Consider the following 17,080-nt stretch of genomic DNA (forward strand, 5'->3'; position numbering starts at 1 on the left):
AAATTTTTACACAAGTGGTTTTTGTAAATAAACAGTTCATAATGTTTCTTAAAAAAAGTTATTTGTTTGCTACTATCCAAAGACTCATATTACATCCTCCCAAATTCTCCCTTCTAGACAGCAACGGAACTCTTTCAGTCAGTCAGTTCAGTCACTCAGTCGTGTCTGACTCTATGTTACCCTATGGACTGCAGCATGCCAGGCTTCCCTGTCCATAGCCAACGTCAGGAGCTTGCTCAAACTCATGTCCACTGAGTCAGTCACTTTGGTGCCCAAGAAAATAAAGTCTGTCACTGTTTCCATTGATTCCCCATCTATTTGCCATGAAGTGATGGGACAGATGTTGTCATCTACTCGATGGACACGAGTTTGAGTAAGCTCTAGGAGTTGGTGATGGGCAGGGAAGCCTGGCATCCTGCAGTCCATGGGGTTGCAAAGAGTCGGAAATGACTAAGCATCTGAACTGAACTGAACTGACCAGGTGATGCCAGTCTCATTCTCTGTCATCCCCTCCTCCTCTGGCTTTCAATCATTCCCAGCATCAGGACAATCATAGTCATTGGACACTCATTTTCCAATGAATCATAGTTCTGGTATCTTTGGAAGTAGCCCAGTCATACCAGATACAAAGATCTTAGAGCAAACTTTGAGTATGAAGTCCCGTGGACTGCAATAAGAGCAAAGCAGTCCATCCTAAAAGAAATCAGTCCTGAATATTCATTGGAAGGACTGATGCTGGAGCTGAAGCTCCAATACTTTGGCCACCTGATGCAAAGAACTGACTCTTTAGAAAAGACCCTGATGCTGGGAAAGGTTGAATGCAGGATGAGAAGGGGATGACAGAGGATGAGATGGTTGGATGGCGACCCAATGGACATGAGTTTGAGCAAGCTCTGGGAGATAATGGAGAACAGGGAGGCCTGGCATGCTGCAGTCCATGGGCTCACAAAGGGTTGGACGTGACTAAGTGACTAAACAGCAACAAATCCTCCATTATAAATATGTACTGAATCTTCTTTATCCATTCATCTGTTAACAGACATTTAGGTTACTTCTATGTCTTGGCTATTGTAAACAGCACTGCAGTGAACATTGGGGTACACATATCCTTTCAAACTACAGTTTTCTCCGAATATATGCCCTGGATTGGGAAGGTTGGCTCATGTGCTAGCTCCATTTTTAAGTTGGTAAGGGACCTTCATACTGTTTCCCATAGCAGCTGTACCAATTTACATTCCCACAACAGTGTAGGAGGTTTCTCTGTTCTCCACACCCTCTCCTGACACGCCCCTTGACAACTCTGTATGCAGGTCAGGAAGCAACTGGACATGGAACAACAGACTGGTTCCAAATAGGAAAAGGAGTACGTCAAGGCTGTTTATTGTCACCCTGCTTATTTAACATATATGCAGAGAACATCATGTGAAATGCTGGGATGGATGAAGCACAGGCTGGAATCAAGATTGCCAGGAAAAATAATATAACCTCAGATATGCAGATGACACCACCTTTGTGGCAGAAAGTGAAGAACTAAAAAGCCTCTTGGTGAAAGTGAAAGAGGAGAGTGAAAAAGTTGGCTTAAAGCTCAACATTCAGGAAACAAAGATCATGGCATCCGATCCCATCACTTCATGGCAAATAGATGGAAAAACAGTGGAAACAGTGGCTGACTTTATTTTTTTAGGCTCCAAAATCACTGCAGATGATGACTGCAGCCATGAAATTAAAAGAAGCTTACTCCTTGGAAGAAAACTTATGACCAACCTAGACAACATATTAAAAAGCAGAGACATTACTTTGCCAACCAAGGTCCATCTAGTCAAGGCTATTGTTTTTCCAATAGTCATGTATGGATGTGAGAGTTGGACTAGAAAGAAAGCTGAGCACTGAAGAATTGATGCTTTTGAACTGTGGTGTTGGAGAAGACTCTTGAAAGTCCCTTGGACTGCAAGGAGATCCAATCAGTCGTTCCTAAATGAGATCAGTCCTGAATATTTATTGGAAGGACTGATGTTGACGCTGAAACTCCAATATTTTGGCCACCTGATGGGAAGAGCTGACTTACTTGAAAAGACCCTCATGCTGGGAAAGATTGAAGGCAGGAGGAGAAGGGGATGACAGAGTATGAGATGGTTGGATGGCATCACCGACTCAGTGGACATCAGTTTGAGTAAGCTCTGGGAGTTGGTGATGGACACGGAGGCCGGGCGTGCTGCAGTCCATGGGATCACAAAGAGTTGGACATGACTGAGTGACTGAACTCAAATGAACTGACACCCTGTCCAGCATTTATTGTTTGTAGGCTTTTTGATTATAGCCGTTTTAACCAGTGTGAGATAATATCTCTTTGTGGTTTTACTTTGCATTTCTTTAATGATTCACGTGTTGAGAATCTTTTCATGTGCCTCTTGGCCATCTGTGTGTTTTCTTTGGAGAAATGTCTATTCAGATCTTCTGTGCATGTTTTTGTTTGGATTGTTTGTTTTGTATACTGAGCTGCATTAGCTGTTTGTAAATTTTGGAATTAATCCCTAGTTGCTCACATCGTTTACAAATATTGTCTCCCATCCTATGGGTTGTCCTTTCATTGTGTTTATGGTATCCTTTGCTGTGCAGAAGTTTTTGTTGTTGTTTTAGTTTAATTAGGTCCATTGGTTTATTTTTGTTTTTATTTCTGTTGCCTTAGGAGGTGGATACAAAAAAAAGTATTGCTGCGATGAATGTCAAAGACTGTTATGCCTATGTTTTCCTCTAAGGGTTTTGTAATACCTCATCTTATATGTATGTCTTTAATCCATTTTGCATTTATTTTTGTGTACAGTGTTAGAGAATATTCTAATTTCATTCATTTACACAGGCTGTACAATTTTCCCAGCACCACTTATTGAAGAGACTGCCTTTTCTCTTTTGATAGTCTTGCCTCTGCTGGATTTATAGTCCTCAGTTTTTATTTCAGAGTGATTTTGAGGCTTCTTAGGAATTACTTGACTGTGTAGTTAATTTATCCTTGCTATTAGCTCTAGCTTATAGTTATTAATGTAGAAAATACAATGTGTATCATAGAATATAAAGAACCTAAATGCTCAAAGTTCTCTCAGTAAATATACAATAAATCTTAGTGTAATTGAAATAATATTTGAATGAAAGAATTAATCATAATATTTGACAAAACTGCAAAATTCTGGAAGTATTCAGCAAAGAGGAAGTGCTATATATTAGTTGTATATACCCAATGAAGCATGCTGTGTTTTGGAACGGTAGTATTTTTAAAGATTACACTTTACTAAAAATATTTATTCACTCCTTTAAAGTATTTGAAACAATTTCATTTCCCTTGGATCATGAATATAATTTTACAAAATCAACAGACATATGTATGTGTGTCTATATCTTTATAGTACACCCTCTAAAACCACCTTTCATTTTCCAGGTTTTCAGGGCCTGTTTCACATCTTTGTTCTGTAGGCTATTTAACAGAGGATTTAACATGAGAATCATAAGGATGTAGAACAATTAGGTCATTTTGTCTTGATGTGGAGAGTAGGAAGTATCTGGCCTGAAATAAAAGAAAAGTACAGTTCCCTAGAAAATTGTCACAACATTTAAATGAGAGGTGCGAGTGGAGAGAGCTTTGAACTTCCTCTCAGAAGAATGGATCTTCAAGATTGATAGGATGATATAATGAGAGAAAAGGACTCCTGAAATGGTACTCAGTTCAGTAAAACCAAAAATAGTGAATAACGCCAATTCATTTACCTGTATATCAGAGCAGGAGAGGAGGAAAGGTGGAGGTAAATCACAGGGAAATGGTTACTCTCATTTGATCCACAGAAACATAAGCGAAATGCTAATGCCGTGTGTATCAGAGCATCTGCCATTCCCACCAGGTAAGCCCCAGCCATAAGCAGGGAGCACACCCTGCTGGACATGCTGACCACAGAGAGCAAGGGGCTGCTGATAGCCTTGTACTGGTCATAGGCCATCACTGCCAGCAGGAGATACTCAGAATCTGCAAAGATACAGAAGACCAAGAATTGCAGAGCACAGCCATAGAAGGGGATTGATTTGTTCTTGGCAAATAGGTCCATGATCATCTTGGGGTGCATTGCAGTGGAATAGCAGAGGACACAGAAGGAGAGGTGACCGAGGAAAAAGTACATGGATGTGTGCAGCTGGGGATCCATCTCAAGCAGTAACATCATCCCAAGATTTGCCATTGGCCAATGAGACAAACAATTAGAGCCATGGTATATGGTCACTTTGTCCTCGGTGTTACCAACAATTCCCAAGAAAATGAATCCAGTCATGGTGGAGAAATTCCCTCCATCCATTTTTCCTTGTTCTTGTCTAAGCTTTCAGAAAATGATCGAGAAAAAGACACTTGGATGTGTAACACTTCTGCACATCTGCAATATATCATAAGATAGAACACAATTCTATATGCAATTGTCTTCATATTCAGAAACTTATACATTCATGCACCCCCTCTTGAAAAAGGCATAACTGTTATTACTCAATAAAAATAAATACCTGGTATAGAACATTGGGAAACTGAACCAAATCTAAATGTAATCTGTGAAGCTTGTTACTTTCTACAAGCTTGTCTCTGAGCCTTCCTTTCTTTACTTCAGAGAATACATTTGATGAATTTACGTGTCTTCTCCTCTTCAAAATAATGTGGGTAAGACTCTAATGTTAGAGATACTTGGCTGTAAGTTTCAGGACTAAGCATTTTCTGTGAATATTTATGTGGATACAAACCAAGATAACAATTTTAATATTTCTCAAAACCATGATTGTTTTAAGAATATCTGTATCAGTTCCAGAAATAATGAGCATATCATGGATTGATCTTAATAAAATAATTATGTTTCTGGTTTTGGTTTATGTTATGTTCAATATTTGGTGAGACATTAAGTATTAATGAGCAGTTCTCTAGATGTGTGTTTTTGTTTCATCATAATATTAATTACCTTTTTGTGGGAATTGTCTGGTGCCAAAGAAAGAGTCTCTTTACTCGTTGAAGGGAAACATTTCTACAAACTTATCTGACACATATTTTTATCTCTTGAGCTACCCTGTAGCTCAGCTGGTAAAGAATTAGCTTGCAATACAGGAGACCCTGGTTCAATTCCTATGCCAGGAAGATCCCTGGAGAATGGGTAGGCTACCCACTCCAATATTCTTGCACTTCCCTGGTGGCTCAGATGGTAGAGAATCTACCTGCAATGTGGGAGACCTGGGTTCGATCCCTAGGTTGGGAAGATCCCCTGGAGAAAAGAAAAGCTACCCACTCCGGTGAAATATAAAAAAGACATTTTCTTTATAAAATGGAAATGAGATGAGTGATAATAAATGCTGTGGGCTTTCCTAGTAGCTCAGCTGGTAAAGAATCTACCTGCAATGAGGGAGACCTGGGTTTGATCCCTGGGTTGGGAATGAGCTCTTGGAGAAAGAAATAGCTACCCACTCCAGTATTCTAGCCTGGAGAATTCTATGGACTGTATAGTTCATGGCGTCACAAAGAGTCAGACACGACTGAGTGAATTTCACTTTCAGTTGTTTCTGAAATATACAGACTTATCTCCATTGTGTCTGCATGCATTTATATGTGTGTCACGTGTTTGCATGTGTGTGTGTCTTGCATAATATGTGAAAATTGGAATATGAGTGATGTGTACATTTTTAGACCTAAAGAATATGATATATTGTTCACATGAAGTTCAGTTTTTCACACGTTGTTATTTGTAAGATGGAACCTCAACTACTTTTGAAATAAAGCAACAAGAACCTTCAAACTAATGTTTATACTTGGTTGTTGTTGTTTTGAGACCCCCTGGACTGTAGCCCATCAGGCTCCTCTGTCCATGGGATGCTGTATGGTATGATACCATCTGACCATGGTCAACATGAAGAATAACACAATTCAGCCCAGTTATTTAACCTGTGCCATTTTGAGATAGTGTTTATATAGCAAACAAAAACTGAAGCAGTATGAATAGAATATAAGCAGAGGGGGGAAAATGTTTTGTTGATTATTAATTATTCCTGTTAGATAATTTTATGAAATCATTTTTAATGTTTTGTATTATTATGTAATGCTATGTATTATGTAATATAGATAAATGTTAGATTTATAGATGAAATGAAGAAAATATTTGTAAAACATTTTTTCAACAAAGAATTTGTAGCTAGACTATACAAAAATGTTTATAAATAATAACAGGACAACCCAATTAAAAATAGGGACATGATTTGAAAAGATACCTCGCCAACAGATATATAAATGGCAATTAAATAATGATATAATAAACATTAATGCTGAAAATATTCAGTTCAGTTCAGTTCAGTTCAGTCCAGTTCAGTTCAGTCCAGTCACTCAGTAGTGTCCGACTCTTTGCGACCCCATGAATCACAGCACGCCAGGCCTCCCTGTCCATCACCAACTCCCGGAGTTCACTCAGACTCACGTCCATCGAGTCAGTGATGCCATCTAGCCATCTCATCCTCTGTCGTCCCCTTCTCCTCCTGCCCGCAATCCCTCCCAGCATCAGAGTCTTTTTCCAATGAGTCAAATCTTCGCATGAGGTGGTCAAAGTATTGGAGTTTCAGCTTCAACATCAGTCCTTCCAAAGAAATCCCAGGGCTGATCTCCTTCAGAATGGACTGGTTGGATCTCCTTGAAGTCCAAGGGACTCTCAAGAGCCTTCCCAAACGTCACAGTTCAAAAGCATCAATTCTTCGTTCCTCAGCCTTCTTCACAGTCCAACTCTCACATCCATACATGACTGCAGGAAAAACCATAGCCTTGACTAGACAGACCTTTGTTGGCAAAGTAATGTCTCTGCTTTTGAATATGCTATCTAGGTTGGTCATAACTTTTCTTCCAGGGGGAAGTGTATTTAAATTTCATGGCTGCAGTCACCATCTGCAGTGATTTTGGAGCCCAAAAAAATAAAGTCTGACACTGTTTCCACTGTTTCCCCATCTATTTCCCATGAAGTGATGGGACCAGATGCCATGATCTTCGTTTTCTGAATGTTGAGCTTCAAGCCAACTTTTTCACTCTCCTCTTTCACTTTCATCAAGAGGCTTTTTAGCTCCTGTTCATTTTCTGCCATAAGGGTGGTGTCATCTGCATATCTGAGTTTATGGATATTTCTCCTGGCAACCTTGATTCCAGCTTGGGCTTCTTCCAGTCCAGCATATCTCATGATGTACTCTGCATATAAGTTAAATAAGCAGGGTGACAATATACAGCCTTGACGTACTCTTTTTCCTATTTGGAACCAGTCTGTTGTTCCATGTCCAGTTCTAACTGTTGCTTCCTGACCTGCATATCGATTTCTCAATAGGCAGGTCAGGTGATCTGGTATTCCCATCTCTTGAAGAATTTTCCACAATTTATTGTGATCCACGCAGTCAAAGGATTTGGCATAGTCAATAAAGCAGAAATAGATGTTTTTCTGGAACTGTCTTGCTTTTTCCATGATCCAGTGGATGTTGGCAATTTGATCTCTGGTTCCTCTGCATTTTCTAAATCTGTCTTGAACATCAGGAAGTTCACGGTTCACGTATTGTTGAAGCCTGGCTTGGAGAATTTTGAGCATTACTTTACTAGCATGTGAGATGAGTGCAATTGTGTGGTAGTTTGAGCATTCTTTGGCATTTCCTTTCTTTGGGATTGGAATGAAAACTGACCTTTTCCAGTCCTGTGGCCACTGCTAAGTTTTCCAAATTTGCTGGCATATTGAGTGCAGCACTTTCACAGCATCATCTTTCAGGATTTGAAATAGCTCCACTGGAATTCCATCACCTCCAGTAGCTTTTTCCATAGTGATGCTTTCTAAGGCCCACTTGACTTCACATTCCAGCATGTCTGGCTCTAGATGAGTGATCACACCATCGTGATTATCTGGGTCATGAAGATCTTTTTTGTACAGTTCTTCTGTGTATATTCATGCCACCTCTTCTTAATATCTTCTGCTTCTGTTAGCTCCCTACCATTTCTGTCCTTTATTGAGTCCATCTTTGCATGAAATGTTCCCTTGGTATCTCTAATTTTCTTGAAGAGATCTCTAGTCTTTCCCATTCTGTTGTTTTCCTCTATTTCTTTGCATTGATCACTGAAGAAGGCTTTCTTATCTCTTCTTGCTATTCTTGGGAACTCTGCATTCAGATGCTTGTATCTTTCCTTTTCTCCTTTGCTTTTCGCTTCTCTTCTTTTCACAGCTATTTGTAAGGCCTCCCCAGACAGCCATTTTGCTTTTTGGCATTTCTTTTCCATGGGGATGGTCTTGATCTCTGTCTCCTGTGCAATGTCATGAACCTCATTCCATAGTTCATCAGGCACTCTATCTATCAGACCTAGGCCCTTAGATCTATTTCTCACTTCCACTGTATAATCATAAGGGATTTGATTTAGGTCATACCTGAATGGTCTACTGGTTTTCCCTACTTTCTTCAATTTAAGTCTGAATTTGACAATAAGGAGTTCATGATGTGAGCCACAGTCAGCTCCTGGTCTTGTTTTTGTTGACTGTATGGAGCTTCTCTATCTTTGACTGCAAAGAATATAATTAATCTGATTTTGGTGTTGACCATCTGGTAATGTCCATGTGTAGAATCTTCTCTTGTGTTGTTGGAAGAGGGTGTTTGCTATGACCAGTGCATCTTCTTGGCAAAACTCTTATTAGTCTTTGCTCTGCTTCATTCCATATTCCAAGGCCAAACTTGCCTGTTACTCCAGGTGTTTCTTGACTTCCTACTTTTGCATTCCAGTCCCCTTATAATGAAAAGGACATCTTTTTTGGCTGTTAGTTCTAAAAGGTCTTATAGGTCTTCATAGAACCGTTCAACTTCAGCTTCTTCAGCATTACTAGTTGGGGCATAGACTTGGATTACTGTGATATTGAATGGTTTGCCTTGGAAACGAACAGAGATCATTCTGTCATTTTTGAGATTGCATCCAAGTACTGTATTTTGGACTCTTTTGTTGACCATGATGGCTACTCTGTTTCTTCTGAGGGATTCCTGCCCACAGTAGTAGATATAATGGTCATCTGAGTTAAATTCACCCATTCCAGTCCATTTTAGTTCACTGATTCCTAGAATGTCATCGTTCACTCTTGCCATCTCCTGTTTGACCACTGCCAATTTGCCTTGATTCATGGACCTGACATTCCAGGTTCCTATGCACTATTGCTCTTTACAGCATCGGACCTTGCTTCTATCACCAGTCACATCCACAGCTGGGTATTGCTTTTATTTTGGCTCCATCCCTTCATTCTTTCTGGAGTTATTTCTCCACTGACCTCCAGTAGCATATTGGGCAATTACTGACCTGGGGAATTCCTCTTTCAGCATCCTATCATTTTGCATTTTCACACTGTTCATGGGGTTCTCAAGGCAAGAATACTGAAGTGGTTTGCCATTCCCTTCTCCAGTGGACCACATTCTGTCAGACCTCTCCACCATGACCCACCCACCTTGGGTGGCCTCAATAATAATATTATTTTATGAAAATATTAATAAACAAAAAACATAAGTTATAGAAATATATTTTGCAATTATACATGTCCTTTTATGTCCAGGTTTCAAGTGAATATTCTCTGTGGGGCTTCCCAACGTCATGTCAGTTGACAAGCCATTGAAGACACAGGTTCAGTAGCTCATTGTGTTTCTGAGATACCAGAGAAGGATGTTCCATACTTTCAGTAATACTGTCACACATAAAAATAAAAGATATGGAGGAAAACAAATACTTTGCTTGCAATTAACCTTTAGTATACAAGATGCCACTTAGAAAAAGTTTTCAAATTCATTTGGATTAGATTGGGTATAGAAGGTTCTTGACTTGTTACTGGACTGCTTTTAATAAGGGTATTTCACTTTGTTTCGATTGCTTTCCTAGCACCCCAGCCTCACACCATCTTGTGCACTTTATGTATTTTAATTGATTAAGAAATATATGTATTTAAGATCTATCAAGTGTTTAAAATGATTCAGGCATATTTGTCAGCATTTAGTCAAATATGCAACAGTCATTGATGTAGGTACTATACTGTCCTTATTTTACAGGTCAGATAATTGAGACAGAAAAAATAAGTAACTTGATCAAAGTGCAGTTGACTAGTTGGGTACAAGAGATAGCACAGAAACCAAAGGAATATGGCTTCCTCTCTAATCCAGTAATTTTGTAAAGCAATCTTGTTAATGAGATATTCTACACATGAAAACACACACAGACACAATCTCTGAGGTTCTTACTATGTCTTTTAAGACAACTTATTACAATCTGTTCTAGCATTAACTCCCAGCTCCTAGTGGTTGGAATTGACAGACTTTATTTTCTTGGGCTCCAAAATCACTGCAAATGGCAACTGCAGCCATGGAATTAAAAGATGCTTGCTCCATGGGAGAAAAGGTATGACAAGCCTAGACAGCATATTAAAAAGCAGAGACATTACTTTAGCAACAAAGGTCCGTCAAGTCAAAGCTATAGTTTTTCCAGTAGTCATGTATGGATGTGAAAGATGGACCATAAAGAAAGCTGAGCACCAAAGAATTGATGCTTTTGAACTGACATGTTGGAGAAGACTCTTGAGAATCCGTTGGCCTGTAGGAAGATCAAACCAGTCAATAATAAAAGAATATTCATTGGAAGGACTGATGCTGAAGCTGAAGCTCCAATACTTTGGTCACCTGATATGAAGAACTGATTGTTTAGAAAAGACCCCATAGCTGGGAAAGATTGAAGGCAGGAGGAGAAGGAGACGACAGAGGATGAGATGGTCGGATGGCATCATCAACTCGATGGACATGAATTTGAACAAGCTCCGGGGGTTGGTGATGGATAGGGAAGTCTGGTGTGCTGCAGTCCATGGGGCTGCAAAGAGTCAGACACCACTGAGTGACTGAACTGAACTGAATAGTTGGAAGGTTATCCAACTATTAGTTTGCAACAATTTTGAAACATTTAAATATTTCCTTTATCTGGGGGCTAATAAATCTGTTTGGCTCTGTGAAAACAAGTGTTTGATAAAATTCTTGTGTGAGAAATTGTGTATGCGCTGGCAAGCTTGTTGCAGGTTCTTAGCTACAGTTTGTCCCAGGCATTGCAGGGGCAAAGAATCCGCCTGTCAATGCAGGATAAGCAAGAGATAAACGTTCCATCCCTGGGTGAGGAAGATTCCCTGGAGGAGGAAATGGCAACCCACTCCAGTATTCTTGTCTGGATAATTCTAAGGACAAAAGCACCTGGTGGGCTATAGTCCATGGGGTCACAAAGAGTTGGACATGACTGAGCATACACACAGCTGGACTTTGTAATCAGGGATTTAAATGAATCCTGGAACCTTATATCTCAGGAGGGATTTATCTTTGGTTTTAAGACTCTTTTAGCAGTGTCTTTTACATCTTTGTTTCTCAAACTATAAATCAAGGGATTCAGCACTGGGATGGTGATGGTGTAAAACACAGATGATTTTATCAGTGTTGGGAGAATACAGGTAGCTGGATCATGAGTAAAGGAAAAGCAGAGTTCCCTGGTAGATGGCCACGGATGTCAGGTGAGAAGCACAGGTAGAGAAGGTCTTCTTCCTCCCACTGGAAGAACAGATCTTTAAGACTGAGAGGAGAACGTAAAAGTAGGAGATGATGATGACGATGAAGCAGATAATTTCCACTGAGCTGCCGTATGTGGAGAGAAGTCACTCATTAAGTGACGTGTCTGTACACTATAACTTAAGTAAGGGAGGGAGGTCACAGGAAAAATGATTAATGACATTTTTATCACAGTATTTCAGAATAAATGCAAAGGGTGTGTGCACCAGGGAACTCCTATTGCCTCCAAAGTATGACAAGATGATCAACCATATGCAGATGCTCCAAGACGTCACAGCTGTGTACAGTAAAGGGTTACAGATGGGAACGTAGCAGTCATACGCCATGGCAGCCAAGATAAAGGATTCGGTATCTGCAGAAGCACAGAAGAGAGAGAACTGCAGGGCACAGCCATGAAAGGAAATAGAGTTGTTCTGAGAGGAAGTTGACAAGCGTTTTGGTAACGATGGCTGAAGAATAGCAAAGGTCTACAAAGGATAGGTTACTAAGGAAAAAATACATGGGGGTTTGAAGGTGCGGATCAACCCTGATTATCATCATCAATCCAATGCTCCCCATTAAAAGCATAGCGTACAAAGTCAGAAACAGGAGAAACAGGACAATCTGCAGTTCAGGACGAGTTGGAAACCCTAACAGAACAAACTCTGTCACCAAGGCACAGGTTCCATCCAAAGAGTCCATATTCTGTGCTGTTTTCTTCTTATGAGAATTCTAACATCCTCAGATGCTATGTTGGTAGAAGGAGAAAAAGAATAGATATAATTATAAGGTTATTTTATTGTTTCAACAAAAAAACAAGCAATCAAGTCAAGAGTCCAGACCAAATCTCCTTCCAAATATAAATTCTGAGAAACATATTTCAGAATCTAATAGCTTTATCTCATGGTCGATAGTTTTATTTGTTTGATTACCAGCTAGTTCTTCCACTGGACAGACATCTGCAGATAACAGCTCATATTTCTTACTTTTTATTTCTCAAGTATAGACCTATAGCTAGTACAGAGGATTAAATGAATAATGAAGTAATAAATGAAATGATGATAAGAGGGAAATATGCCTGTTATTAAAAATATGTTACCTTGAGTACATCTTGTGCTGATAATTCTAGAAGAATGTACTCCTTCTGTCCAGTATTTAATAGATAGCAGTGTGTTGTACTCTTGACTGTAATTAGAGTGATACAATGAGATATAATTCAGCTATTAAAAAAATAATAAAAGCAAAAATGATATTAGTGAAATGAAAGTACATGTCAGTAAACATCAGCTGAGAACATGTTTTAGACAGAAATGAGTTTAAGGCAGTTCCTTAGATCCTGTCAAGATACTAAGTCAAGGAGATTAAAGTGATTAACTGCTTTTCTCTGGCATTCTTTATCATTCTTGGCTTCTAATAAGTACAGCATAAATATTAGATGACTGAGTAAAGCGGGCAAAAAAATTAGTATTGTTAGGACCAAACTGAAGCCAGAACAGGCTCTAAGGGGCAGGCTAGGCCTGAGGTTTAGCCTCTAGGAAAGCTGAGGCACTGGGAACTCCCGCAGGCAGTGTAGCTAGACCAATCAGAAAAATCCCCGTTGCCCCCCGCCCGCGCCAGACCTGAGCCAATCCAGATAGGGATGCAAGGTTTAAAAGTCCCCCGGGCGCGTGTATGGTTTAACCAATCAGCTATGCTGTTACAGAAACAAAGAACAGTCTGTATAAAAGTAGATGTGATTCAGAGCTCGGGGCTCTCGTGAAGACTCCACTGCGCTGGATAAGACTTGAGCCCTAGGTCGAGCTAGCAATAAACCCCTTTATGCTTTTGCATTGCTGCGGATGTCTTATTCTCTCAGTTTTGGGGACTCGGACACTGGGCATAACAGTATTAAGTTAACTTCTCACCTTTAAAAATCACTCTATATAGCCTCCTCACTAATTATATATGTGAGCAAACACAAATAGCTGTGTTTAATTTTTATTCTAATATAATTCAGGATAATTGAGTCTAAGAATTTTGTCAATTTCTGTTTCCGTAATCTCAGAGATTTTCTGGAAGCAAGGAGAATTTGAACATGACTTTGAAATATAAGACTTTTTATTGTAACCTTGAAGGATGACTTGGAAATCTATAAAACAAGCAAGTGAAACCTCCAATGAGCTTTGTTACTAGTGCCACAGTTGGCTAGAACAAATGCTTGGGATCATCCTCTCACTTATATAAAATTATTGAGACAGCTACAGGGCTAAGAACTTCATTGTTGTAACATCATCTAATCACTAAAAGTATGCTCTACCATAGGCACAGAAAAGTCTAAGAGAATTAGAAGGGTTAGGATGCTGTCTTATGTTATTACCTTAAAGAGTGTGAATGAGACGCAGTACCTTGTTAGAATAGTAATTAATTTATTCTTATTTTGCCTATTTTCAAGGTAATCAGAGTATTTAGAAATGATAAGACCTAAATTTAGAGTTAATAAGCATTTGGTTAGAATCTCATATTAGCCACGTGGACTGTATGACCTTGCACAATTATGTGTGTGTGTGTATAGAGAGAGAGAATCTGCTATACTTAATACATATACTATATGTATATTATTACATATAACATTATATATATTTAAAATTTTGCTATAATAATGACAACAGTATTTCACATGGTTTCTCTGCCAGGTTAAATTAGGAAAACTATCTATCTACACTTTCTTGCTGTCTCACTTTAGATAGACTGGCACATAATGGGTAGAGAGTGAAGATTAGTTTCAATTACTCCACTGCTCTCTGCTCAGCAGTAAAGAATCCATTTGCCAAAGCAGGAGATGTGGGTTCAATCCCTGATCTGGGAAGACCTTCTAGAGAAGGAAATGGGAACCCACTCCAGTTATTCTTGCCTGGAGAACCTCATGGACAGAGAAGCCTGATGGGCTACAGTCCATGGGGTCACAAAGAGCTGGACACAACTTAATGACTAAACAACAGAAACAACTCCACTGCTCTCACTTATCCCTAGCTAATAATTAGAACTATGTCATAGATTTTTAAAATAATAGTTATCATTTATATAATGATTGTGATGTGAAATGCAATATTCTAAACACTTTACATATAATTTGTTTACTTGTCACACAAAGGTATGCTGGCAAAGTTTCACAGCAGTTGCTGTCACTGTCATCTTTCTCTTACGTTGAGGGAGTTAAAGCACCGAGAGCTGGAGAGCTAAGCCGTGATGAAAATACGATTGGAGCCCAGGCTCCTGCCTCCAAAACTTCAAGACAGATTGGCTGTGTAAGCTAGATTCTCATTATTGATTCTGTATATTGCATGGGAACATTGAAGCTTAATGTTCCGAATCACTCCGCAAGTAGTTGACAGGTATAATTCAAATTCAGATATGTGTGAAGTCAGAGTTCACGAGGACAGCCATGAAGGTGCTTAGAGAATTAACAGTGCGGCCTCTGTGAGACAGGCTGTGGTACAGGCTTGCAGAAGGCAGGGCAGAATGACTCAGTTATTTCCTGAAAACACAGTCCATTGCTCTCAGGGATTCACGGCAAGCATCCTTCCAATAGACCAAGAAGTGTTTCCCTGGGGGCTCAACCCTTAAAGAATCTGCCTACAATACAGGAGAATGCCTACAACTCAGGAGACCTGGGTTTGATCCCTGGTCAGGAAGACTCCCTGGTGAAAGAAATGGCAACTCATTCTAGTATTCTTACCTGGGAAATCCAATGGGCAGAGGAGCCGGCTGGGGCCACAGTCCATGGAGCTGCAAAGAGTTGAACACGACTTAGTAACCAAATCACCTCTACCACCACCACCACCACCATCGATGTAGAGAAACGTGAGTGAGAAGAGAAGCACGAGGGGAAAAGTCAGAGATGAGAGTGGATCTTGGATTCTTGCTTTCAATGGGAATGACCAAAAAGATTCAATCAAACTTAAGTGATTCGCTAAATTTTTCATAAATGTATAGCAAAACAATGTTAGAATAGAAAATAAATTAATTGATACTATCATCTTTCAGTTCGCTACATGATAGCCAATCGTGTTTCAGTTTATTTCCGTTAACAAAAAAAAAAAATTATTTAAACAAGGTGAGTGTCTCGGATCCCTGTAGAAGCTATAGAAGACTGATGCAGGTAGATTTATTTGTGGATAATATGCTAATACATATGATTTCGTAACTATTTTGACACGTCAGTGGTCTCATATCCATAAAAGTCTAGTTTTGCATCAATAAAGCCAACCTGGTAAACACAGAAGCTACTTACCCAAGAAGGAGACATTTTCCTATTACCTAGATGAATAACTTCACTAATAGAACCAAGGACTTTTATATACATTCTCAAGTCATTAGGGACCTAATAACTGAAGATTCCAAACATGTTCATTTCCAAGAGATTCCTAGTAGATAATTAGTAGGTTATTGTGAATTATTATTTTGAAACAGCTTCATAATTATAATAGCAATTCTATTAGCATTAGTTTGAAGAGGCAATTTTTACTCTCAGTAATATTGTGGTTGTTTTTTTTCCTGACACTTGAAATCCCTCTAGAGTCCTACGCTCTAATACTGTAGAGGTTCTTTTAAATAGTTCATATATTTTAAAATGTAGCTCTCATTTAAATTATTTCAAAAACCACATGGAAGTTCCTAAAAATGTTACTTGATATCCTCAGCACTGAAATGTAATATTTTTTGTTGCACTGAAGGGTGAGACCAGCGGGGCTGCTATAGAACCTGTTATCGTAGGTGCTTTCTGAGAAGATGAAAGGACTTTATTTTTTTTTAATTATCTCTCTACCTATCTATTTACTTTGGCTGTGCAGTGTCTTCCTTGCTCTGCATGGGCTTTCTCTAGTTGCAGAGAGTAGGGCTACTTTCTGTTGCAGACAATGGGCTCTAGACCATGGGCTCTAACATCACAGGTTCAGCAGTTGCGGTGCACAGCTTAGATGGAATGTGGCTTGTGGTTATCTTCCTGGACCAGGGATTGAACCCATGTCCTCTGTAGTGGCAGATGGACTCTTAACCACTGGACCACCAGGAAAGTCCCAGAAAGACTTAAGAGTCGTATGCCTGAGAGCATCAAAAGGAGGCAAAACCATCCCAGTTACTAAATACAGTTTTTCATCATCAACTTGATTGTTCTAATCTGCGTTTCACTAAAACAATAATATTTCAGCTGCTCTCAGAAAAACTTGCAGAACTTTTGGTAATTACACGGTACTAGGAGAAGGCAACGGCACCCCACTCCAGTACTCTTGCCTGGAAAATCCCATGGATGGAGGAGCCTGGAAAGCTGCAGTCCATGGGGTCGCTGAGGGTCGGACACGACTGACCGACTACACTTTCACGCATTGGAGAAGGAAATGGCAACCCACTCCAGTGTTCTTTCCTGGAGAATCCCAGGGACGGGAGAGCCTGGTGCGCTGCCGTCTATGGGGTCGCACAGAGTCAGACATGACTGAAGTGA

The 17,080-nt window shown here is 39.6% G+C and overlaps 2 pseudogenes; both read right to left on the reverse strand.

The window, feature by feature from the left end:
• Nucleotides 3,385-4,331, reverse strand: LOC102177000 (annotated as a pseudogene).
• LOC106503298 lies at nt 11,366-12,306 on the reverse strand (annotated as a pseudogene).

Source organism: Capra hircus, chromosome 20, assembly GCF_001704415.2.
Source record: "Capra hircus breed San Clemente chromosome 20, ASM170441v1, whole genome shotgun sequence".
NCBI lineage: Eukaryota > Metazoa > Chordata > Mammalia > Artiodactyla > Bovidae > Capra > Capra hircus.